The following is a 25,688-nucleotide window of genomic DNA, read 5'->3' on the forward strand; positions in this document are numbered from 1 at the left end:
ATCCCATGAACACTATGCAAAAGCAAAAAGAACTACCATAATGTCCTGCAATTTCACTCCTTGGCATATATCTGGAGGAAAACATAATTCGAAAAGATACACACACCCAAATGTTCATTACAGCACTATTTGCAATGGCCAGGACATGGAAGCAACATAAATGTCCATTGACAGATGAATGGACAAATAAGATGTCGTGTATGTGTTTGTATATATGAATATTATTATATATTATTATAATATTATTAATATTACATTAATTATTATTAATTGATTTATGATATTAATTAATTATAATATTTTACATTAATATTTATATTATTACATTAATAATAACACCATTATTATAATATATTATATAAATAATAATATAATTATTATAATATATTATATACTATTAATTATATTATATATTATAATTATATATCTAATTTGTATATATGAATAAATTACATATTATTATGAATAATATTCATAATAATATGAATATCATTACTCCATTATTAGCTATAGAAAAGAATGGAATAATGTCATCTGCAGCAACATGGATGGACCTAGTGATTATCATATTAAGTGAAATAGGTCAGGCAGAGAAAGACAAATATTACATGATAACACTTATATGTAGAGTTTTAAAATGTGATCAAACAAATTTATATATGAAACAAAAACAGACTCACAGTCACAGAAAACAAACTTATGGTTACCAAAGGGGAAAGTGAGGAGGGAGTAAAAGATCAATTACGAGTTTGAGATTAACATATATATACTGCTATATATAAAATAAATGAGATTCTACTATGTAGTACAGTGAACTATACTCAGTATTTTGTAGTAAATCAGAATGGAAAAGAATCTGAAAAAGAACATATATATGTGTATATAAATCATCAGTTTGCTGCACATCTGAAAAGCCCACACAACATTGTAAATTGACTGTACTTCAACAAAAATGGTTTAAAAAGAATAATAAAAGCAAAGCTGCTGTTTTACCCTAAAAAGTGCTTGCACTTCCAACTTAATTCCTGCAGGTGTAGAACCTTTATATAATTCCAAAAGCAACTTGGAGGAAGGTAAGGTTTGCATTCTTGAAGGGATTACTAGAACAGAGACATGTAGTTTGGAGAAGGTTCAGTAAGGGATAAGGCAGTAGACAAGGGCTCCCTCATCCTTGCTGAAAAGTGGAGAAACTCAAGGAGAGGCGTACTCAGCTTGGAAAATGAGCCTCTAACTCAACATTTGAGTGCGATGCTTGAGTCAATACAGTGTCTAGTGGCTGGAAGGGCACACACTGCAAACTACCCACCAGAGGTAGAAAAACCGTCAGTTTCTGCCCTGGTACTATTATTAGACTAGGAAGATAATCAGACAGTACTGCCTAGGATCTGTGATGGGAGCACAGTGATAAACTGCTTGCTCCTTGCCCTCCGAAACTCAGGTCTCAGGGAGAAAGATAGATCGTTAACTAAATATATTACATGTCACTCTATACTGGGTGCTATCTAGCGAAGAAATGAACAATATACTATGGTAACATAGAAAAGCATTTAATTTTGGAAAGTGTCAGGATCTGGCTGTGCCATTTATACTCACAAGATAAATGGGTTTTCTTGATTTCTAGACTTTCCCAGCTAACCAGAGCAGTGGGATTAACAATCTCAGTGTCCAATGGATTCAAATCTAAACTGTGATATTTATTAGAAACTTACTTTGGGCAAGTTACCTAACCTGTGTGAAACTTCTCTTTAAATGTTTTACGTATACAATGGAACTAATAATAGTTTCTATTTCATTAGTCATATCCTAGCAAAGTAGTATTGAGACAAATCATACTGAATGGTGTCGGTATGAGAGAGCACTTGGAACAATGGTTATAACTACACTTTGAAAATGACAAGGTACCTTAAAATATAAATTATTGATGCCATTTAAAAATTTTATTATTTCATATTCAACATAAGTATAGAATTTATGTTTCTTAAGGGCAAGAGGCACACATTCTTATTTCTGCCATTTTTCTCTTTTATAAAACATAAGGCACAATACCATAGTTTCAACACTGAGTCTTTTTAGTAAAAATCTTAGACTAAAGTATGATTTCCTTTCCCTCCCTGAGATCAGTGGGACTTAACAAGTTGAGGACTGTTTACAGATGTGAGCTACTGTGTCACATTTCAACATACAGACATAATCTAATGTTCCTGGTCAAAGGAGAAGAAAATACTAATCCTATAGTATATGTTATATATACAATATATATTCATATATACATGTATCACACAAACAAATGTTTATGCATATATAAAATTCTGATGACTTCTCTACAGTGTCATAATATTGCAAAAGTTGACCCCAGCAATACTAACCTAGATGTAGTCTTAAACAGACTGGGACTGTAAAGCTCTGTAGCTAGACAAATCTATATCCTTTTGATAGGAATCTCTTATTTATGTTTGCTAACATTTTATCTTATTATATGCAGGGAATGTATTTCTTAATTTGCTAGTCAATTAAAATGCAATTCGATAAAGAGTAAAAAGGATTCAGCACTATCTCTGAGGACAAATGTGCATTTCTTAATGTAACAGTCTGTTTAAAGTGTAGTTTGATTAATGTCAAATTATCAGAAGCTACATTTCAGAGAGAAACAGGGTCATCAGACTAGGAATTCTTGTCAAAAAGGATTGGTTTCTGTTTTACTTCAACCATCTGTCTTTGTAGTTGGTGATGTTTTTACACCTTTATAACATTTTATAAATGAAGCCCTTTTGATATCCTTTCAAAAGATATTTAATAAAGTAGTGAGACTAACATTTTTTTTCTCCAACTGTTCATTCTAACTGGGAATGGTTTTCAGAGAATAGGAAAATTGCTTCCCTTCAAAATTGCTCAGTAGGGATGAATGGTTAGTTTCATTTGAACAGAAATTCCTCCTTGCCCCCTCACTTACCTCAGTTAAATGTGACCAAGGACTGATGCTACAAAGAGTAGAAACCAAAGAAAGAACAGTAGGGCTCTATTTTAGATAGTAGGAAATATATTACAAATGGGCTAAATTCAGAATCTGAAAACCTGGAATCAAATTTCTACACTCAAGAAGTAATCAGGTCTTGGAAAATTAGTTAAGCACTAGATTCTCAGTCACAATATGTTCCATCTACAAAATAAAAATAACAAAAATCTCCCCGTCATGTTTCATAAGCTTGTATGTAAAATTAAATTCAAAAAAAGATCATTATATTTGTCATTGTTAACATTTAAGTGTTTCCTGTGCATTAAAAATAAATAAATGAAGCATATGTAATAAGGATCCCCTAATAAGTACCATAACCCTGTAAGATGCATCCTATCTACATTTTTGGTTGAGGAAATAGAGTGTTTGTGAGGTTAACAGACTCGCTCAAGGTTGTCTCTGTTGTTCAGTCACTCAGTCGTGTCCACCTCTTTTCGACCCCATGGACTGCAGCACACCAGGCTTCCCTGTCCTTCACCATCTCCCAGAGCTTGCTCAGATTCATGTCCACTGAGTTGGTGATGCCATCCAACCATCTCATCCTCTCTCGTCTCCTTCTCCTGCTTTTTTTCTTTCCCAGCATCAGGGTCTTTTCTAGTGAGTCAGCTCTTCGCATCAGGTGGCCAAAGTATTGGAGCTTCAGCTTCAGCATCAGTCCTTTCAATGAATATTCAAGTTTCATTTCCTTTTGGATGGAGTGGTTTGATATCCTTGCAGTCCAAGGGACTCTCGACTCTTCTCCAACACCACAGTTTGAAAGCATCAATTCTTTGGCTCTCAGCCTTCTTTATGATCTAACTCTCATATCCATACATATGGAAAAACCATAGCTTTGACTACACAGAACTTCACTGGCAAATGATGTCTCTGCTTTTTAATGCACTGTCTAGATTTGTCATAGCTTTTCTTCCAAGAGTGTCTTTTAATTTTATGGCTGCAGTCACAATCTGCAGTGATTTTGGAGCCTGAGAAAAGAGTCTTTCACTGTTTCCATTGTTTCCTCATCTATTTGCCATGAAGTGATGGGACCAGATGCCAAGGTCTTCGTTTTTTGATTGTTGCAATTTAAGCCAGATTTTTACACTCCCCTTTAACCTTCATCAAGAGGCTCTTTAGTTCCTCTGCACTTTCTGCCACAAGGGTGGTGTCATCCGCATATCTGAGGTTATTGATATTTCTCCCTGCAACCTTGATTCCAGATTATGCTTCATCCAGCCAAGCATTTCACATGATATACTTTGCATAAAAGTTAAATAAGCACAATATACAGCCTTGATTCCAGATTATGCAACCCTGCAACCTTGATTCCAGATTATGCTTCATCCAGCCAAGCATTTCACATGATATACTCTGCATAAAAGTTAAATAAGCACAGTATACAGCCTTGACTTATTTTGTTCCCAATTTGAACCATTCTGTTGTTCCATGTCCAGTTCTGTTGTCTCTTGACCTGCATACATGTTTCTCAGGAGGCAGGTAAGATGGTCTGATATTCCCATCTCTTGAAGAGTTTTCTACAGTTTGTTGTGATCCACAGAGTCAAAGGCTTTAGAGTAGTCAATAAAGCAGATGTTTTTCCTGAATCCTTTTGCTTTTTTTATGATCCAACGGATGTTGGCAATTTGATCTCTGGTTCCTCTGCCTTTTCTAAATCCAACTTGTACATCTGGAAGTTCTTGATTCATATACTGGTAAAACCTAGCTTGGAGGATTTTGAGCATAACCTTGCTAGCATGTGAAATGAGTGCAATTGTGCAGTAGTTTAAGCATTCTTTGGCATTGCCCTTCTTTGCAATTGGAATGAAAACTGACCTTTTGCAGTCCTGTAGCCACTGCTGAGTTTTCCAAATTTGTTGGCATATTGAGTGCAACACTTTAACAGCATCATCTTTTAGGATTTGAAATAGCTTAACTGGAATTCCATCTCCTCCACTAGCTTTGTTTGTAGTGATGTTTCCTAAGGTCCATTGACTTCGCACTCCAGGATGTCTGGCTCTAGGTGAGTGATCACACCATCATGGTTATCCAGGTCATTAAGCTCTTTTTTGTATCGTTCTTCTGTGCATCTCATGAAAAGATGTGCTCAAGAAAGGATAGAAATGGTATGGACCTAGCAGATAACAGAAGATATTAAGAAAAGGTGGCAAGAATAAACAGAATAAGTATACAAAAAAGAGTTTAATGACCTGAATAACCATAATGGTGTCCAAAGTTACAAGTAAATAAATGGTACAGACAAAATTCAAGCCCAAGAACATACTGAATCTGTGCAGTTAACTGCTACACAATACTATTTCCCATGACCATGATATATATATATATATATATATATATATATATATATATGGATGAAGGATTAAAGGAAGGATGAAAGGATTAAAGGAAGTCGCTCAGTCGTGTCCGACTCTTCGCAACCCCATGGACTGCAGCCCACCAGGCTCCTTCGTCCGTGGGATTCTCCAGGCAAGAGTACTGGAGTGGAGTGCCATCGCCTTCTCCGATACCAACTTCTTATATAAAAGAATTAAGCCACCAGGATAAAATATACAGTACAGGAAATATAGTCAATAGTAGTGCAATAAGTTTGTATGATAACAGTTACTAGACTTATTGTGGTGATCAGCTTCTAGTGTATATATGTAGAATCACTGTGTTGTTCACTTGAGACCTAATATTGTATGTTTACTGTACCTCAATTAAAAAAAAGAAGAAGACATATTTATGTGGAGAAAAAACACAGAAACAAATACCTCTTGCCCTGCATAATATCCACACAAACAAGTAACAAGGCTATCCTAGAAACTGCAGGGGAGTAAAACTGAACGTTTTGAAGAGGTAATAAATGAAAATTAATTGCACCGAAGCCACTATTCCTAAGTTAACACGCATAAAATATCCTTAGTGCTATCTATTGAGCGTTCTGTCATTACTGTTTTATTTTACTAAACATAAACATAAAGTCTTTCATAGGTTTTATTCCTTATTCCCTTCCCACTAAATATTTATTTTTCATAGTGTCTCAGGGACAGAGGAGCCTGGTAGGAGGCTGTCTATGGGGTCGCACAGAGTCAGACACGACTGAAGCAACTTAGCAGCAGCAGCAGCAGCAAGTCCTTGGAATATGACCTGCCCTTCTGTGGTGTTTTGCAGAAACCTATTCCTAATGGTTGTACTAGCTGATAAAAATCTGCTTGAGAGTTAAGTCGCTTCAGTCATGTCCAACTCTGTGCGACCCTATGGACTGTAGCACACCAGGCTTTCCTGTCCATGGGATTCTCCAAGCAAGAATACTGGAGTGGGGTGCCACGCTCTCCTTCAGGGGATCTTCCTCATGCAGGGGTCAAACCTGCCTCTTATACCTACCTGCATTGGTAGGTGGGTATAGTGCCGCCTGGGAAGCCTGATAAAAATTTAAATTATTGCTATTACTGGGCTACCCAGGTGGCACTAGTGGTAAAGAATCTACCTGCCAACGCGGGAAGACTTAAAACACATAGGTTTGATCCCTGGGTCAGGAAGAGCCCGTGGAGGAGGGCATGGCAACCCACTCCAGTGTTCTTGCCTGGAGAATCCCAGGAACAGAGGAGCCTAGTGGGTTACAGTCCATAGGGTCACAAAGAGTCAAACATGACTAAAGCAATTTAGCACGCATGCACATTGCTCTTATTGTTTTTATAATAGAAGTAAGAGTTAGGTATTGTAGCAAATATGAAAGAATTACAACTTCTAACCTCCCTGGGCCTTAGTTTCCTTATCTTTGAAGTCTGTGCATGTGAGGGAAGTTATTAAAGCCTCTTTCCCTGATAATTTCCCAGTTTATCTTATTCACCTTTCCCATGCATATAGAGGCAACTTTAGCAACAAAGACCTCCAGTTCTTTCTATTTAAGTTCTCAAGATTAACTTTATATCTAAAAAGTATGAAATCATTTGAAAAAAATTGGTAAGAAAACAGAAAAAGCAATCACTTTTTATGTCATTAATTTAGTTTCCTTTTTAAAAAAATTGTTCATGTTGAGGTTTGACAGAAAACAGCAAAATTCTGTAAAGCAATTATCCTTCAATGAAAAATAAATTAATTTTTAAAAAAAGAAAAAAAATCAGTCAGTTCTGAATTTATTAGCAAGACATTCAAGACCTCTATGATACTGCTCTAAATTACCTTTCCAACCCACTTCTGGCCACTCATCCTGCAGTAGGCAGCTAGAGCTCCTATTCCCATATTACCCTAAGGATTGCCCCTCTCAATGTATTTGTTCATTCTTTTCTACCATTCAGGAAATTCCTTCTTCTATCTGCTTATAGAAGCATACCCTTCTTTCATGTTCAGAGCTCAAATGCCCATTTTCTTGGATTTTTCTAATCAGAACAAGACTTTCTTTTCTTTCATTCTCCAAACATGCTCTCTATCTAGGAAGCATAGTCTATTAACACTGAAATACTCATTCTGTTCTTTTTTATTTTAAAATTAAAATATCATCAGATTTCCCCTTAGATTAAGAAGTCCTTGAGGGAAAAGTTAGGTCTTGTTCCTACTTAAGTTTCATATCAATGGATAGAAAAATGTGTTTATAATGTTGTAAAAAGAGTACCAGAGTAAGGGTCCAAAGTTCTGAGCTCACTTTTGAGCCCTTTAACAACTAACTATGTGGCTATAGACATATTATTTAAGTTCTAATAACCTCAATTATCTTGTGTATTGTGAGGATAAAAATGTTTACTCTACGTAGAGGATTAAATGCTAAAGGGCTTTTTAAACCCTAAAATAATATATTACTTCAAGAATGAAAGTTATTAATGTTGTTCTTATAACTTTACTATTATGGTAGTCACTCAAAGACTATTAAATGTGTCTAAAAAAACAGTGAAAGAGCAAAAGTAAGTAGATAATAAATGTCATACTTGAATTCAGCTATAACAGAATGGAATGGCTATACACATTTATTTTCTTTCTCTTCTAAAACTCTATTAAAATAAAATTAAATGTATTCTTTAGTAGTTAAAAAGCAATATTATGGAGAGAATAAGAGTACACAAGGGGTTTCTACAAAATTTAAAAAAAAAATTGGAAGTAGATGGGGAGGTAATAGATGGCATAGTGTTGCAGGAGTAAACAAAATAAAACAAAACCTCTGAACCTAAAGAGCTATACCAAAGGGGATGCAGCAGTCCCAACCAGGATGCCAAGAAAGATTTGCAGATCGCAACACCCATGAAAGTGTCAGCGATGAAAGGAATAGGAATAAGTGGGTTGTTAAAATTGGTGTGCAAAGTAGTTACTTCGCATCTCACCTTCTGTCTTCTGTGCTTCTGTGACCAGGGTTTATTTCCTCTCCCTTTCCCTGCTCCTGCCGTGCCTCCACCTCCATGAAGCCAGAACTTCATATTCTAGGGAAATGAATCCTGGAGGCTCTGGAATCATGCACACCAGGCATAAGAATGGAGGTGAGGCGTCGGGTCAACAGTTGTAAGGAGATAGAGTGAGAGTCTGTGTTTTCAATCATAGAGTCCCAACTTTCTTCCCTTTGCTACTCCTAAATGCAAGGAAAAAGGTGTATCTCTCCAAAGCTAGAGCCTGGAGGATTTCTGTCTGTAAAAAATAAAAGAGAAAATCCAGGAATAAAACATGTAGATGATAGCACATGGAGGTTCTGCAGTGGGGGAAGGGGTGGTTGCCAACTCATTTCTCTAAAGTGAAACCCAAGAGTCAAAGGCAACTCTTACCCACGTCCCTTTCCCCTACCTGGAAAATCTTCAATCCACCTCTTATTATCTCACAGCTTAATGTAAAGAAACATACACTGAATGAAGGTATGCTTTAAATATGCCACGGGAGAGATAGAGAAAGAAAGAGGGGAGAGAGAGAGAGAGAATGAAATTCCCAAGAAACAGAAGCCGGAGAAAATTCTAAATAAGGAAACCATAAGAATGAACTCTTGGAACAAGTAGAAGATGTGATTTAAAACAAAAAACAATGTAACTGAAGATAAAGAAAAATTTCTGGAAAATTAAAATTATGATTGTTTAATAAAAAAAAAAAAAAAGATGGATTTTTTAAAAGTTCCAAAATGTCTTCCAGTAGTTGAACAGAAAAGCAAATTTGGGAAGTTACCATAGGAAATAATAGGTGATCTATCTTTCAACAAATAGATCTTTAACTGAGATTAGAACTTTGTTACTTAAAATTAGTTTGACACAGTTATTTTCTGTTCAGTTGACAGAGATATTTACAGGTTACACAAACAACCCCAACTAAAAGTCAGCACACTTAAAACTTGCCTACTCCTCCCAATTAAAGCATACGGCAAAAAACAAAAACAAATAAACAAAAAAAACAAAAACAAAAAACAACCCTGCCAAGACCCTCTAATTCTCAAATCTGGAGTTCTCTTCTTGCTGTTATAGTGTGAAAAAAATAAATTTCCTTACTTGTTCTTTTTTTTTTTTTCTTTGTCAATGGAGAGAAATCAATTATATAAGAATAATATAAGTTGTCACAAAAGCAAAGAAGGAAGGTCTGCAGACTATGGGCCAGAGTGACTGTTCCTGTAGATGAAGAAACACCCTCATCAAGGTCACTGGGAATGAAGGCAAGATCCTAAGAAGCTTCCATGGAGAACAAACAGCAAGTCACCTCTCAGCAATCAGGGGCCAGAATGGAATCAGGCTTCTGACAGCAATAATGAACTCTAACATTAACTGAGAAATGTTTTAAAATTGCTAAAGAAATATGATTTCTAACCTGGTTGTCTGTTCTCAGACGTACCTTCAATCAGGTACAACAATGGAATTAAAATGACTTCCCTCTTAGGAACTGATTTAACAGCTACAAGCATCCTCTAGTAATTAGAGGGTGCACTTCAGAAAAACAAAGAACTAAATGAAGAAGGACGTGCATGATTTAGGGAATGGGCTGTCTCCCCCAGGAACAGGGGAGTGAGAAAGCTTAGGCCAGGGGGAATGCAATCAGTTATATAGGACCAGGAAAACGGGGGAGTCCAAAAGAGAGCCCTCCATGGAGGAGAAGGAAAGTGAGAGTGTGTCACTGAGTCGTGTCCAACTCTTTGTGACCCCATGGACTGTATGTAGCGCACCAGGCTCCTCTGTCCATTGAATTCTCCAGGCAAGAATACTGGAGCAGATAGACATTCCCTTCTCCAGGGGATCTTCCCAACCCAGGAATAGAACCCAGGTCTCCTGCATTGCAGGAGGATCCATTACCAGCTGAGCTACCAGGGAAGCCCTCTCACCTCAAAGACTGCCCTTCAAAACTCTTCACTGAAAGTTGTCTGGGAGTTTGGGTCTTTTGAACGCCAGCTGCCCATTCTCCTGGCACCCTACAAATAAATGCTGTACTTTCCTTCAGCAGAATCCAGTGTCAGTAGATGGGTTTTGCAGTATCTGGATAAGCAAACAATTCATGTTCAGTTTGGTAAGAATAATAATGAAAACAGACAAGTAAAATACATGTAACTTGATAAGTTTGGGAGGATATGAGGCAAGGTGTAAGTTTTTTTTTTTTTTTCATTTTAATCCTCTCAGTACTATTTAAAATTTTAAATCATGTCCACACGTACAGAAAAATTAAAATAAAATTTTTCCCTATTTGAGAAGCAAAATCTGTATTATTATAAAACTTGGACATTACACCTTGGCTTATTCATATTACATGAATCATGGAATCATATATGCACAGAAGCAGTGGCTTCATAGACCATTGACCTTTTGAGGGTTTTAAATAAATCTTCTACAGCTGAAACCTCTGTGCAGTGGGAAGTAAATAGGTAAAGCTTATTGGAATGAGAACTCTGAAATTTCTAATCATTGCTATTCATCTTGGGTACATGCCAGAATAGTTTCTCACTTTTGGATTATTAATTTTGATTTTTAGGGAATAAGAAGAAAATCAATGCTGGAAATAATAATAGTGACATCAGTCAAAAAAAGGCAACGGCTTGAAAGGAGTCCAGGAAAACACTTGCCCATGCTTCTAATTGGGAAAAAAGATGGCAAAGCGGATAACAATTACTCAGTGCTTGCTAAGCACTAGGCGTATTCATGCCACTCCTCATAATAGCTGCATGAGACAAATGATGGCCCTCTTTTTAGGGATGAGGAAACTGAGCACCAACGAGTTTAATAAACTACTAATAAACTACTACTACGCAGTGGTAAGTGGTGAGGCCGGCAGTGGTTTCTGTCTCATAAGAGACTCAAAATATTCTCAGTCTTCTTAGGGTTGCTTTTCTATTCCATCATCTTTTAATTCCATACTCTCTATCTGGGGTCCAGTGGCCACAGCTGTGTGCCTCAAATGGGCTACTGATGTGCCAAGATATTGATCTGTTCAGTTCCCAAGGGGAATGGATCCCATTCCCTTTATTTGCGTTTCCTTCACATGAGTCGTTATCTCTTGTGTTCGCCATGGTGTGCAAAAGGTTAGAAACACAGTCTGAAGCAGAAGTAAGCCAGCCCTCTTACCCTTCAATTTTCAAAATACCTCTACCCAAGTTTTTCAGAACCACTCTGAAAAACCACTGTAGTGGGCAGGCAATTTTTTATTGAAATAGAAAATTTTGAATTAAGGAGAACCATGAATATCAACCATTTCAAAATCCTTGTGTTTCAGATGAGGAAATGAGTGCAGGCCAATAAAATGACCTAACCTAGAGAGGAAAGGGCTCCCTCCTCAGGTGGTCCTTACTCATCCTGGGAAGCAGGAAAGCGTGGATGCTTGTGCTTCTGCTCTGACTGGCTCTGTTACGGCTCTGACCAGATGGCATCCTATCAGATGGCTGCTGGTTCATTTTTTCCCATGGCTGGGGAACTCAAGGAGGAGAGGCACGGGGTCTCATTTATCTTGTGTGCCCAGCAAGAACAGTGTCTGTTAAACAAATGAATGACTAAATAAAAATTGTGTTCATAGGATCCTCGCTCAAGCTCTGTCTCCCCAGCTTGCTAGCTCTCTGTCCTCAAACAAGCCATTTATATTGGCAAATGGGCATCATGGCTCAGTGTTAAAGAACCTGCCTGGCAATGTAAGACTTGGGTTTGACCCCTGGGTTGGGAAGATCCCTTAGAGAAAGAAACGCAACCTGCCCCACTATTCTTGCCTGGGAAATCCCATGGACAGGGGAGCCTGGTGGGTTACAGTCCACGGGGTCGCAAAAGAGTCGGATATGACCTAGTGACTAACTGAAACAACAAGAGTGGGCATAAAAGGTTTTAGGTGCTGTGGAGTTGCATAAAATTAAAATAATACTGATAAAGTCCTAATAGCAGATAATATTTAGTGAGCATTTACTATGCCAGGCAAAGTTGCAAGTGTTTTGAAAGTATTAACTTATTTAACTTTAAATACATTTTGAGCTATAAACAGTCAGCCTGTGTGGACATTGGTTAGAATTCCTTGTCCAAAGTATTTTCCACTGCATGAGAACTCCCAGTCTGGGGCATACTTGATTTCCATTTCCAGCACTTCTCTGGAAGCAGATGAAAAGGTTCAGATGACTTTGGCCAAGACCAAGAGTCAGAGCTCTTATCCTGCTACACTGTGAAAACGGCACTGGGGAATAGAAGATGTAATGGGGGATCACATATCTCATAATGGGCACCTCTATCTGCCTTAAGAAAGAGAGAAAATTAGCATTCTCCTAATAGACAGAATGTCACAGAAAAGTTCAACCTTTTTCATAATACTGTAATTAGTATTTCATATACTATAATTTTAGTCTTGATGAGATAAGCACTTTCTGAAGAAATTTCAATATCTATATTGCTAGTGCTAGCAAAAAAAAAGCAATTTAAAATGACACATTTTAATACATAATAGCTGCCCCAACCTTTTGATGTAGCAGCATGAATATCAAATTCTCTGAGAGAAAAAGAGGTTTGAGGTGCCTTCAAGGCATTAGTGCCTTTATAATGAACAAACACGTGTCTGCTGAATGGAGCTAACCTCAGCCCCCTGGGTCTTTTGCTGATCAGGCTGGTGAGAAAGTTCCCTTAAGCTAATCTCAGTATAATTCAAACAGATTCAACCATAGGGCATGCTAGGAATGGCTTGTGGGGAAGCAGGAGGAAGGAGAGCAATAATTTTGCATCACCTACAAAGGTTCATCTAGTCAAGGCTATGGTTTTTCCTGTGGTCATGTATGGATGTGAGAGTTGGACTGTGAAGAAGGCTGAGCACCGAAGAATGGATGCCTTTGAACTGTGGTGTTGGAGAAGACTCTTGAGAGTCCCTTGGACTGCAAGGAGATCCAACCAGTCCATTCTGAAGGAGATCAGCCCTGGGATTTCTTTGGAAGGAATGATGCTAAAGCTGAAACTCCAGTACTTTGGCCACCTCACACGAAGAGTTGACTCATTGGAAAAAACTATGATGCTGGGAGGGATTGGGGGCAAGAGGAGAAGGGGACGACAGAGGATGAGATGGCTGGATGGCATCACTGACTCGATGGACATGAGTCTGAGTGAACTCCAGGAGTTGGTGATGGACAGGGAGGCCTGGCATGCTGCAATTCATGGGGTCGCAAAGAGTCGGACATGACTGAGTGACTGATCTAATCTGATCTGATCTGACCCCATGCTAGGAGCTTCCCTGGGGACTCAGTGGTAAAGAATCTACCTGCCAATGCAGGAGATGCTAGTTCGATTCCTGGTCTGGGAAGACCCTCTGGAGAAGGAAATGGCAATCCCCTCCAATATTCTTACCTGGATAATTCAAAGGAGCCTGGTGGGCTGCAGTCCATGGGGTCGCTAGGAGTCGGACATGACTGAGTGACTTCACTTTCACTTTTCACTTTCATGCATTGGAGAAGGAAATGGCAACCCACTCCAGTGTTCTTGCCTGGAGAATCCCAGGGACAGGGGAGCCTGGTGGGCTGCCGTCTCTGGGGTCGCACAGAGTCGGACACGACTGAAGCAACTTAGCAGCAGCAGCAATCCCCGTTCTATAGATGAGCAAGTCAATGCTAAAAAGTGTAAATACACTACTTCAAGGTAGGACCAGTAGATATTTGAATCCAGATTTCTGATTGAAAAATCCTTGTTCTGAACATTGCAATAGCCTGCCTCCCTGAAACAGGCTGTTTATCTTTTAATCCCTTGCTCCATGATTGGATTCCCTAGCAACATACACTGAAGGTAAACCATTGAAGAAAAAAAAAAAGTAGATATCAAAAATTTCCATTATTATTTAAATAGCACTGACATGGACACATTCTCCCTGAAAATACCCTAACTGGATGATAGCTAGGATTGAAATAGAGAAATGTTATCATTTGGCTTGTTATTTTTGTGTGTGTGTGACCATTGAGTTAAGATGGCCAGCTGGTACCATGACAGCGTGGTTTGTGATTACAAATGCTCGTGTACATCCTCAATACATATTTCCTTTGAAAAGGGAATTACAATGATAGTGTGCTGGTACAATGTTATCTTCCTGTGAATTTCAGCAGATAACTTTGATCATTTTCCAAACAGCTGTAAGAGGTGATGGATTGAGGTATCTACTGGGAATTGCAGGCTGGGGGTAATTAAATTGGATTCTGTCCCCTTGGATGGCACTCTGGGCCAGTGCTAATGATTATCACCAGGGAAGGGAGGGCACAAATGCCACTTATTGTTAATACCAAGAGTAGGAGGAGGAACAAGAGAGATGAGAAGAAGAGAAAGCGAAAGTGGGAGGATGGTGAGGGAGAGAGTAAGGGACAGTATATTTACATGTTAGCTACCATGTCTTCTTCTTTTATGTGTCCCAGATGGAACACAGCAATTCATTATTGCCTGCAAATAATGAATCCTTAATAAAGAATTATCAAATACATGGTAGATGAGATGGCTGTATGGATGGTGAAAAATTCTAAAAATTAAGAACTATCCATGACTTAGTCTGCTATGGCTGCCATAAGAAAATATCAGAGACTGGATGGCTTAAATGATAGACACTTTGTCACAGTCTGGAAGCTAGAAGTCCAAGATTAAGCTGTTGACAGGATTGACTTCTTCTGAGACCTTTCTCCCTGGCTGCCTCTTTACTGGGTCCTCACATGGCCTCTTTTTCTGTGAATGCACATTTCTGGTATGTTCCTCTTCTTATAAGGAGGCTAGCTCTATCAGATTAGGACCCTACCATATAACCTCATTTAGGACTGGAAAAGGTCAATTTTCATTCCAATCCCAAAGAAAGGCAATACCAAAGAATGTTCAAAGTACTGCACAATTGCACTCCTCTCACACACTAGTAAAGTAATGCTCAAAATTCTCCAAGCCAGGCTTTAGCAATATGTGAACCGTGAACTTACAGATGTTCAAGCTGGTTTTAGAAAAGGCAGAGGAACCAGAGGTCAAATCACCAACATTCGCTGTATCATCAAAAAAGCAAGAGAGTTCCAGAAAAACATCTATTTCTGCTTTACTGACTATGCCAAAGCCTTTGACTGTGTGGATCACAATAAACTGTGGAAAATTCTGAAAGAGATGGGAATACCAGACCACTGACTTTCCTCTTGAGAAACCTGTATGCAGGTCAGGAAGCAACAGCTAGAACTGGACATGGAACAACAGACTGATTCCAAATCGGAAAAGGAGTATGTCAAGGCTGTATATTGTCACCCTGCTTATTTAATTTCTATGCAGAGTAGACTACATCATGAGAAATGCTGGGCTGGAGGAAGCACAAGCTGGAATCAAGATTTCCGGGAGAAATATCAATCACCTCAGATACGCAGATGACACCACCACTATGGCAGACCGTGAAGAAGAACTAAACAGCCTCTTGATGAAGTGAAAGAAGAGAGTGAAAAAGCTGGCTTAAAGCTCAACATTCAGAAAACTAAGATCATGGCATCTGGTCCCATCACTTCATGGGAAGTAGATGGGGAAACAGTGGAAACAGTGTCTGACTTTATTTTTCTGGGCTTCAAAATCACTGCAGATGGTGATTGCAGCCATGAAATTAAAAGACGCTTACTCCTTGGAATGAAAGTTATGACCCACCTAGACAGCATATTAAAAAGAAGAGACATTACTTTGTCGATAAAGGTCTGTCTAGTCAAGGCTATGGTTTTTCCCATAGTCATGTGTGGATGTGAGATTTGGATTATAAAGAAAGCTAAGCGCCAAAGAATTGATACTTTTGAACTGTGGTGTTGGAGAGGACTCTTGAGAGTCCCTTGGACTGCAAGGAGATACAACCAGTCCATCCTAAAGGAAATCAGTCCTGGGTGTTCATTGGAAAGACTGATGTTGAAGCTGAAACTCCAATATTTTGGCCATCTGATGCGAAGAGCTGACTCATTTGAAAAGACCCTGATGTTGGGGAAAATTGAAGGCAGGACAAGAAGGGGATGACAGAGGATGAGATGGTTGGATGGCATCACCAACTCAATGGACATGAGTTTGGGTGAACTCCGGGAGTTGGTGATGGACAGGGAGGCCTGGCATGCTGTAGTTCATGGGGTTGCAAAGAGTCAGACACAACTGAGCGACTGAACTGAACTGAACTGAATATTTTTTACTTCCATAAATTCTTTGCAGCCAAAGATGGAAAAGCTCTATATGGTCAGCAAAAATAAAACTGCGAGCTGATTGTGGCTCAGATCTTGAATTCCTTATTGAAAAATTCAGACTTAAATTGAAGAAAGTTAGGTAAAACAACTAAACCATTCAGGTATGCTCTAAATCAAATTCCTTACAATTATGTGGTGGAAATGACCAATAGATTCATGGGATTAGATTTGACAGAGTGCCTGAAGAACCATGGATGGAGGTTTGTGACACTGTACAGGAGGCAGTCACCAAGACCATCCCCAAGAAAAAGAAATGCAAAAAGGAAAAATGATTTCCTGAGGAGGTCTTACAAATAGCTGAGAAAAGAAAAGAAGCTAAAGGCAAAAGAGAAAAGGAACCATATACCCATCTTAAACCAGAGTCCCAAAGAATAGCAAGGAGAGATAAGAAAGCCTTCCTCAATGATCAGTGCAAAAGAAATAGAGGAAAACAATAGAATGGGAAAGACTAGAGATCTCTTCAAGAAATTAGCGATACCAAGGGAACATTTCAGGCAAGATGTGCACAGTTAAGGACAGAAACAGCATGGACCTAATGGAAGCAGAAGATATTAAGAAGAGGTGGCAAGGATACAAAGAATTATACAAAAAAGATCTTCATGACCCAGATAACCACAATGGTGTGATCACTCATCTGGAGCCAGATATCCTGGAATGTGAAGTCAAGTGGGCCTTAGAAAGCATCACTATAAACAAAGCTAGTGGAGGTGATAGAATTCCAGTTCAGCTATTTCAGATCCTAAAAGATGATGCTGTGAAAGTGCTATACTCAATATACCAGCAAATTTGGAAAACTCAGCAGTGGCTACAGGACTGGAAAAGATCAGTTTTCATTCTAATCCCTAAGAAAGGCAATGCCAAAGAATGTTCAAAGTACTGCACAGTTGCACTTATCTCACATGCTAGTAAAGTAATGCTCAAAATTCTCCAAGGGAGGCTCCAACAGTACATGAACTGAGGACTTCCAGATGTTCAAGCTGGATTTAGAAAAGACAGAGGAACCAGAGATCAAATTGCCAACAGCCATTGGATTTCAAAAAAGCAAGAGAGTGCCAAAAAAGCATTTACTTCTGCTTTATTGACTATGCCAAAGCCTTTGACTGTGTCTGTTCGGTTCAGTCACTCAGTCATGTCTGACTCTTCATGACCCCATGGACCACAGTACACCAAGCCTCCCTGTCCATCACCAACTCCGGAGTCTACTTAAACTCATCTCCATTGAGTCGGTGTTGCCATCCAACCATCTCATCCTCTGTCATCCCCTTCTCCTCCTGCCTTCAATCTTTCCCAGCATCAGGGTCTTTTCAAATGAATCAGCTCTTTGCATCAGGACTACAAGATCAAAACAAACTGAAAAATTCTTCAAGAGATTGGAATACCAGACCACCTTACCTATCTCCTGTGAAATCTGTATGCAGGTCAAGAAGCAATAGTTAGAACTGGACATAGAACAACAGACTGGTTCCAAATTGGGAAAGGCTGTATATTGTCATCATGGCTGTATATTGTCACCATGATTATTTAACTTTTATGCAGAGTACATCATGCAAAATGCTGGACTGGATGAAGCACAAGCTGGAATCAAGATTGCTGGGAGAAATATTAATAACCCTAGATATGCAGGTGACACCACCCTTATGGCAGAAGGCAAAGAGGAACTACAGAGCCTCTTGATAAAAGAGGAGAGTGAAAAATCTGGCTTAAAACTCATCATTCAAAAACTAAGATCATGGCAGCTGGCCCCATCACTTCATGGCAAATAGATGGGGAAACAATGGAAACAGTGAAAGGCTTTATTTTGGGGGGCTCCAAAATCACTGCAGATGGTGACTGCAGCCATGAAATTAAAAGACACTTGCTCCTTGGAAGAAAAGCTATGATAGACCTAGACAGCATATTAAAAGCAGAAACATTTCTTTGCCAACAAATGTCCATCTAGTCAAAGCTATGGTTTTTCCAGTAGTCAGGTATGGATATGAGAGTTGGACCATAAAGATAGCTGAGTGCCAAAGAATTGATGCTTTGAACTGTGGTATTGGGGAAGACTCTTGAGAGTCTCTTGGGCTGCAAGGAGATCCAACCAGTCCATCCTAAAGGAAATCAGTCCTGAATAATCACTGGAAGTAACTGATGCTGAAACTGAAGGTCCAATACTTTGTCCACCTGATGCAAAGTCCTGACTCATCTGAAAAGACCCTGACGCTGGGAAAGATTGAAGGCAGAAGGAGAAGGGGATGACAGAGGATGAGATGATTGGATGGCATCACTGTCTCAATGGACATGAGTTTGAATAAACTCCGGGAGTTGGTGATGGACAGGGAAGCCTGGCATGCTGCAGTCCATGGGGTTGCAAATAGTTTGACATGACTGAGTAAGTGAATTGAACTGAACCTCCATGAAGGCCCCATCTCTGAAGATAGTCATCAGGATTCAATACATGAATTTGTCAGAGGTGGGGGGACACAATTTAGTCTACAATATCATATCATTTCCTTCTAGCTTGAATGTTGCATTTATTGTGAATTTTTTCCTGATTCTTATCATGAAAATTAACATCTCTATTTTTGGGATTAACAAACTCTGTCATTAGAACTCAAGTTTGCTCATTTGGGAAACATAGCAGAAATCTCCTACCTGGTTTCCTGGCTCTGGCCTGAGTTTCATGTGGTCTCTTTCATTCTGTATAGCTGTTTATAGGAACTTACTAAAACACTCATGAAATCATGCTATTCCTCAGCCATTAACTTATCAATAAGCTTGTGAACATAAGTGCAACTGTTCAGAATGAGTCTAAATCTCTGCACAATCTGCAACTTTTCCTATGCAATGAACTTCATCTTTTATATCTCTTTATCATACATTACCCTCTGTCCATTCTGTACCACAGGCACCTTTGCTGTTTCTGATAGCTGAGCCTTAAGCATGTGGTCCTGGCTGCCTGCAGACCCACGGGCCAGAATTCAACGTGTCTCACTGTAGTGACCACGGTCATGCAGATATACAGTGCCCCCCCAAGGTTGAAAATCCCCTGACCTCTCCACTCAAACTCCTTGTGTTTTCCTCTTTGTGTTTTAAAATCCTCACTCTGTTTCAAAATGTACCCTGGAGGGAAATCATAATAAGATGTATTTAGAAATAATCATACACATTAAAACATTGGAAGGATCAGTTCTGATTGCAGTTAATCAAGTTATTAGGTAAAAGTTATTAGATGACAACTATAAACTCTGGATTAAAAGATCCTGAAGGCACCTAAGAGCAACCAAAAGGAGTTCTTTTCTTTTTGTGTGTAAGATGGGTACCCTGTTGGTATCACATCATTTGTAAAATACATGGTCTTATTTTTTTTAAATTTTATTTTATTTTTAAACTTTACATAATTGTATTAGTTTGTCTTGAAGAACCAGTGGAGAGAAGTCACTGTCATGAAAAGAGTAGAAAAAAGTGAAGTAGAAAAACTGAGAAAGGAAAAAGCCAAAGAAGAGGAATCTTAAGACCTTAAGCATATAAAAATCTTAAGTTCTGAAGCATATAAACCTCTACTCATATTTCTGGCTGCCCCCTGAACTCTGAAGGTTTAGAGTAGATCTTGGCTTCCAAGCAAGGTAAATGAAGCAGAGATTTCACTCGATGCTTACCAGAGGGAAGCTAAAGTTTGGAGTTTGAGTTCAGTCAACTTAATGGTCTGTTAAAGAAATAAATACACATCAAATGAACATAACAGAATCTAGCATTTATACAATTTATGAACTACACTGTTTTAAGCATGATACTTGGGGAAACAGATTTTAAAAAATAATATCCAGATTGCAGCAACAACGGTATACTCTGAAAGGAGGCTGGAAATAGGCATAGCAGATAAATTACAGTATTTGCTGCCAGTAGAACTATACTACAAGAAATGCTGAGGAGAATTCTTCAAGAATGAAATGGAATTAAGAGTGCTGAAACGCTCAGAAAGGAGTTAAAAAACCACAGGCAAGGGTAAACATGTAGGTAAATAAAAAAGCATTATATTTCCTTTAAAATGCATATGGCTGTTTAAAGAAAAAAAATTAAGCTATGGAGATTATAACATACACAGATGTAATACATAAGACAACTTTTAGTGCTTGCTAAAATAGAACATATGCTGTGCCCTAGAAAAAGTCTCAGTGAGTTTGCAAGGACTGAATTAATCAATATTGAATAAAATTAGAAATAATTAATAATATATCTGGAAAAACTCAAATATTTGAAAATCAAGCAACACGCCTTTAACTAATCCAAGAGTCAAATAAAATAGTCAACTAGGGGAGTTCCCTCATTGTCTACTGGTTAGGACTCTGGGCTTTCACTGCAGAGGATAGGGGAGTAGGGAGATAGGTTCAGTCTGTGGTTGAGGAACTGAGATCCCACAAACTGAATGGCATGCAACTCCCCCCCAATAATCATCTAGGAATAATATCCTAATGAAAATACTTTAAGCCAAATCATGATCAAAATGCATTAAATCCATTCTGGTCATTGTATCACTTTGTGTGCATGCTGAGTCACTTCAGTTGTGTCTGACTCTGTGACTCGCCAGGTTCCTCTGTCCATGGGCTTCTCCAGGCAAGAATATTGGAGTGGGCTGCCGGGCCCTACTCCAGGGGATCTTCCCAACCCAGGGATCGAAACAGCGTCTCTTACATCTCCTGCATTGGAAGGCAATTTTTTTACCACTAGTGCCATGGGTGCATAATCTTGTTTTAGGGACATGCCATGACATAGTAGTTATGACCACGCCTATAAGACACTGCTTGCCTGAGCTCGAATCCCAGTTCCATCAACCACTATCTATACCGTGGTTTAAGGTAAGTTGTTTAACTTGTTTGTACCTCTATTTTCTCAAAATAAAATGAGTTCCATCCAAAAGTACTGCTATAAGATTTACATGAGTTAATATGAATGGAATGCTAGAACAGGGCCTGGGACACAGTCTTTAACAAAAGTTCGCTGTTATTATCATTGTTTGCCCCCACAGCAAGTTTAGAACATATCCAGAATAGAAATTGTGCTTGGTGTTTCAAGCACTGGGAATAGTAGCTGGCACATGCTAAATAGTTATTTTTGAATGATTAAAATATATCTTCTTGGAGAAGGCAATGGCACCCCACTCCAGTACTCTTGCCTGGAAAATCCCATGGATGGAGGAGCCTAGTAGGCTGCAGTCCATGGGGTCGCTAAGAGTCGGACACGACTGAGTGACTTCACTTTCACTTTTCACTTTCATGCATTGGAGAAGGAAATGGCAACCCACTCCATTGTTCTTGCCTGGAGAATCCCAGGGATGGGGGAGCCTGGTGGGCTGCCGTCTATGGGGTCGCACAGAGTCGGACACGACGGAAGTGACTTAGCAGCAGCAGCAGCAAAATATCTTCTACTTTCTCGTGTCCTTATCCAGGGCTCAGGGATTGTGCTGATCAATTCACTTGCCTTATTTCACTGAATCTTCGTGACGTAAGAGGTGATTACCCTTGTGGCTTCCATGTACAAATGGAAAAGCTGGACAGAAGGGGTCAGGGGCCCCTTCAAGGCCACACGACACACAAGTGACAATCCAAGCGTCACTTAGGCCCTTGGATTTGAAAGCCCATTTTCTTTCTTTCTTTCATGCAACTTAATGAATGGGTCTAAGACTCAACTAACTCAAATTCTTACAATACTGAGAATAAGTTTTAAACATTTAAAACCCCAGCAAAACTTATGATGAAAAAGTGAAATCACCCGTTTGTGGTTAGGGTGCCTTGGCTTCAATAGCTCTGAGTTTATACCACCTGGAGACCAGGAGCAACCTGTGAAATCTAAACCTCAAAATAAATCCCTCCTGGTCACACTCTCAGTTAAGGTTCAGCCTGTCATGTGACTTCCTCCCAAAGTGCCAAACGTTACGTGGGGGTGACATTTCGATCCTCGATGAAGCTGGTACAAGGATGCGTTTCTCAGCTAAAGCCTAGAGAGAGTAAAGGTGAAATGAAAGTTCTCTTTTTCTTCCTACCACACCCTGGGGCAAAAGGAGCAGTCTTTTCTGTTACCTCCTTTATCTCATGCCTGCCTCTGGTCACAGGTGGAAAGAACATTCATTCTGGAGGACAAGAGTCTCATCCTCCACACTCAGCTTTTGCTACGTTAACGGAAACTAAAGATTTTGGAAAATCTCTTCTCTCATAAAACTTAGCAAAATCCTGTTTTTTGCATATTGGAGGCTGAAATGTTGCTTATTCTCTAGTTTCCTCATTCTTTACTTCACTGCTTTTCCACTGTGTGTGTGGATGTGTGTACTCAGTTATGCCAGAATCTTTGAGACATCATTGGCTGTAGCCCACCAGGCTCCTCTGTCCATGGGGTTTCCCAGGCAAAAATACTGGACTGGGTTGTCATTTCCCCCTCCAGGGGATCTTTCTGACCCAGGGATCAAACCCATGTCTCCCGCATTGCAGGTGAATTCTTTACCTATTGAGCCACTGGGGAAGCCCATTCTTCCACAATGAGTCTTACATTTTCACTAGGAAAATAGATATCTCTTTCTTACTAGGACAAATGCCATTCATTCAGAAAGGAAAAAGAGCACTACATTAATTTTAAAACCATTTCTCTCAGTATAGAAGCTTGCTATAAGTGTCAAGAATATGATGAAAGACTACACACACACATATTTGTTTCACAAAAAAGTCAAAATTATATATTTAAAAATCAGTAGCCTTTTATACACCTGAGCAATAATAAGCATAACAGAATTAATTTCTGGTTATCATTGATTAATGTTTGGAAATGCTTCAGATTGCCTATAATTATTACAAAGCAATTATAAGTTTAATGTTTCTGTAGGTTATTTGCATACAATAAGACAACTGGGTGTGTGTATGTGGGGGGTACATGAGGCTCCAGTTCTCTGTGCAAATATTCAGTGATTTTTCTGGTGTTACAAATGAGACTCTTTAAGTCATTTTACTTTCATAAATTAGGATGTGGAATTACTCAAGGATCCTGCGTATTAATTAGAAATTCTTGCTATTAGATAAAATTTTAAAACCATAATAAAATCAGTAATTTTTACTTGCCCTTTAGTAAGCAGTAGATACAGTGACATACACACATATATTTCTTTTATCCATCAGTTGACAGGGCCCAGAAGCAAAAATATCCTGTAGCAATGACAAAACCAACACCTAGATGTCGGTTTCTAATACCAGACTCCAGTCAAAGGAACCGGCACTCCTTGGAGAGCTGGCTGACTCTAGGACTAGGGCAGGTAATTCACAAGATGAGCCTAGAGCATCTTACAGTGGAAAAAAGGAAAGACGTGCTCCAAAAAACCACACAAATACACAGAGAGAAAGGCAAGTAAGTCCCGATACTGAGTATATGTGAAAGGGATACAGGAAACAGCTGAAGGAGTTCCCAAAGGCCAAAGCTGGAAGAACTTGAGCAAGACAATAAATAGGGTAGTATTGGATTATAACCCAAAATATAAAATAAATAATTATGAGTCCATACTGATATAAATGATTGAATAGATAAATAGGAGATAATAGGCACATTTTTCAGGCAGAATAATCTCAAATAATTTACAAAGGTACTCCCCACTTAAAGAGAAAGAGCAGCGTTCCTCACTCTTTAAGTGTGGACTACATATAGTGACTTATTTTTAAAGGGTGAAATATGGAAAGGAGGAGAAAAATAGTAACTTTACAAAGGTGAAATCTGGCTAATACCATCTTAAATCAGAGGGTGAGGACTAAAATCAACAGAGATAAGTCAGTAATAGTATATGCCCTTGATAAGATGTGATATGAATGGTACTTTATCTCTGTGGTCTTCATCTCTCCCGCTGCAAACATATTAACCCAGTCTGATCATGAAAAAACAATTACACAAATCCCCCATGAGGCTGCTGCTGTGCTGTGTTTAGTCATATCCAACTCTTTGTGACCTCATGGGCTGACGCCTGCCAGGCTCCTCTATCCATGGAATTCTCCAGGCAAGAATACTGGAGAGGGTTGCCATTTTGTACTCCAGGGCGTCTTCTGGACCCAGGGATTGAACCCACATCTCTTGCATCTCTTGCATTGGCAGGCAGGTTCTTAACCACTGTACCCCCTGGGAAGCTTCCCACATGAGGGATTTTCTACAAAGTCCCTGACCAGTAATCCTCAAAGCTATGAAGTTTATCTAAAACAAGGAGTCTGAGAAGCTGTCACAACCAAGAGGAGATCTTGTGATGGAAAAAGGAGAGTAGGGAAAAACTGAGGAAGTCACATCAAAAATGGGTGTCATGTGAAATGAATGCATCAAGATTGGTTCATGAATTGTGATAAGTATATTACACTGGCATAAGGTGTTAATAGTGGAGGAGACCGAGTACGAAATGTGTGGGGTGTACAGGAAATTTCTGTAACATCTTCACAATAATTCCGTAAAAATAAAACTGGTCTAAAATTAAAAAGTTCATTTAAAACAGGCTCCTTCTCTATTACCAAATATACCATTCATATTTGTAAATTTAGACAAATGCATGTTCCTCAAGGGTAGAATTCCCTGCCTCACTCATTATTCATTTATGCAGAAGGCACGATGTAGGGGAAAGAGCATCTTCACCTAGAGACGAGGTCTGTTTCCTCATTGACCTCTTCTCTAGGGAACTGTGGCTCCACAAACCACTGAAGCCGTGCAGACATTGGGAGATTAGTTACATAAGACCTGGCATTGCCCAGAGAGCGAGGGCTATGCCATGCAAGCAAGGGGGCCTCATGTGCCCATTACACCCCTTGCCTGCTGAACTTTGTCCTCACGGAGTCCTATCCCATTACTCTACATGCACATGCCTGCTGGCCCTGGACTTCCTACGGCCCATCACTGAGAAGGCAGCTTCCTGGGCATGGCTACTGAAGCCTCTGCTGTTCTTCTTGTCTACAGTTCAGTGTCGTCTTTCAGAGACCCCTTTCTGAACTCTGTGACTTGACTTATAGACGCTTACTGCTACTGCTACCATTGGTTCATCCTCTATCAATTTCTAATTAGTCCATAAAGCTTTTTATTCTGAATTAGAGTCTTGTTTTTCCCACAAAGTCTGTCTTTTTT

The 25,688-nt window shown here is 39.1% G+C and overlaps 1 protein-coding gene across 1 annotated transcript in view; it reads right to left on the reverse strand.

The window, feature by feature from the left end:
- TENM4 (teneurin transmembrane protein 4) overlaps positions 1–25,688 on the reverse strand; it is a 1,822,236-nt gene that overhangs the window by 1,454,619 nt on the left and 341,929 nt on the right. The window lies entirely within an intron of this gene.

This window comes from Bos indicus x Bos taurus, chromosome 29 (assembly GCF_003369695.1).
Source record: "Bos indicus x Bos taurus breed Angus x Brahman F1 hybrid chromosome 29, Bos_hybrid_MaternalHap_v2.0, whole genome shotgun sequence".
In the NCBI taxonomy this organism is placed as follows: Eukaryota; Metazoa; Chordata; class Mammalia; order Artiodactyla; family Bovidae; genus Bos; species Bos indicus x Bos taurus.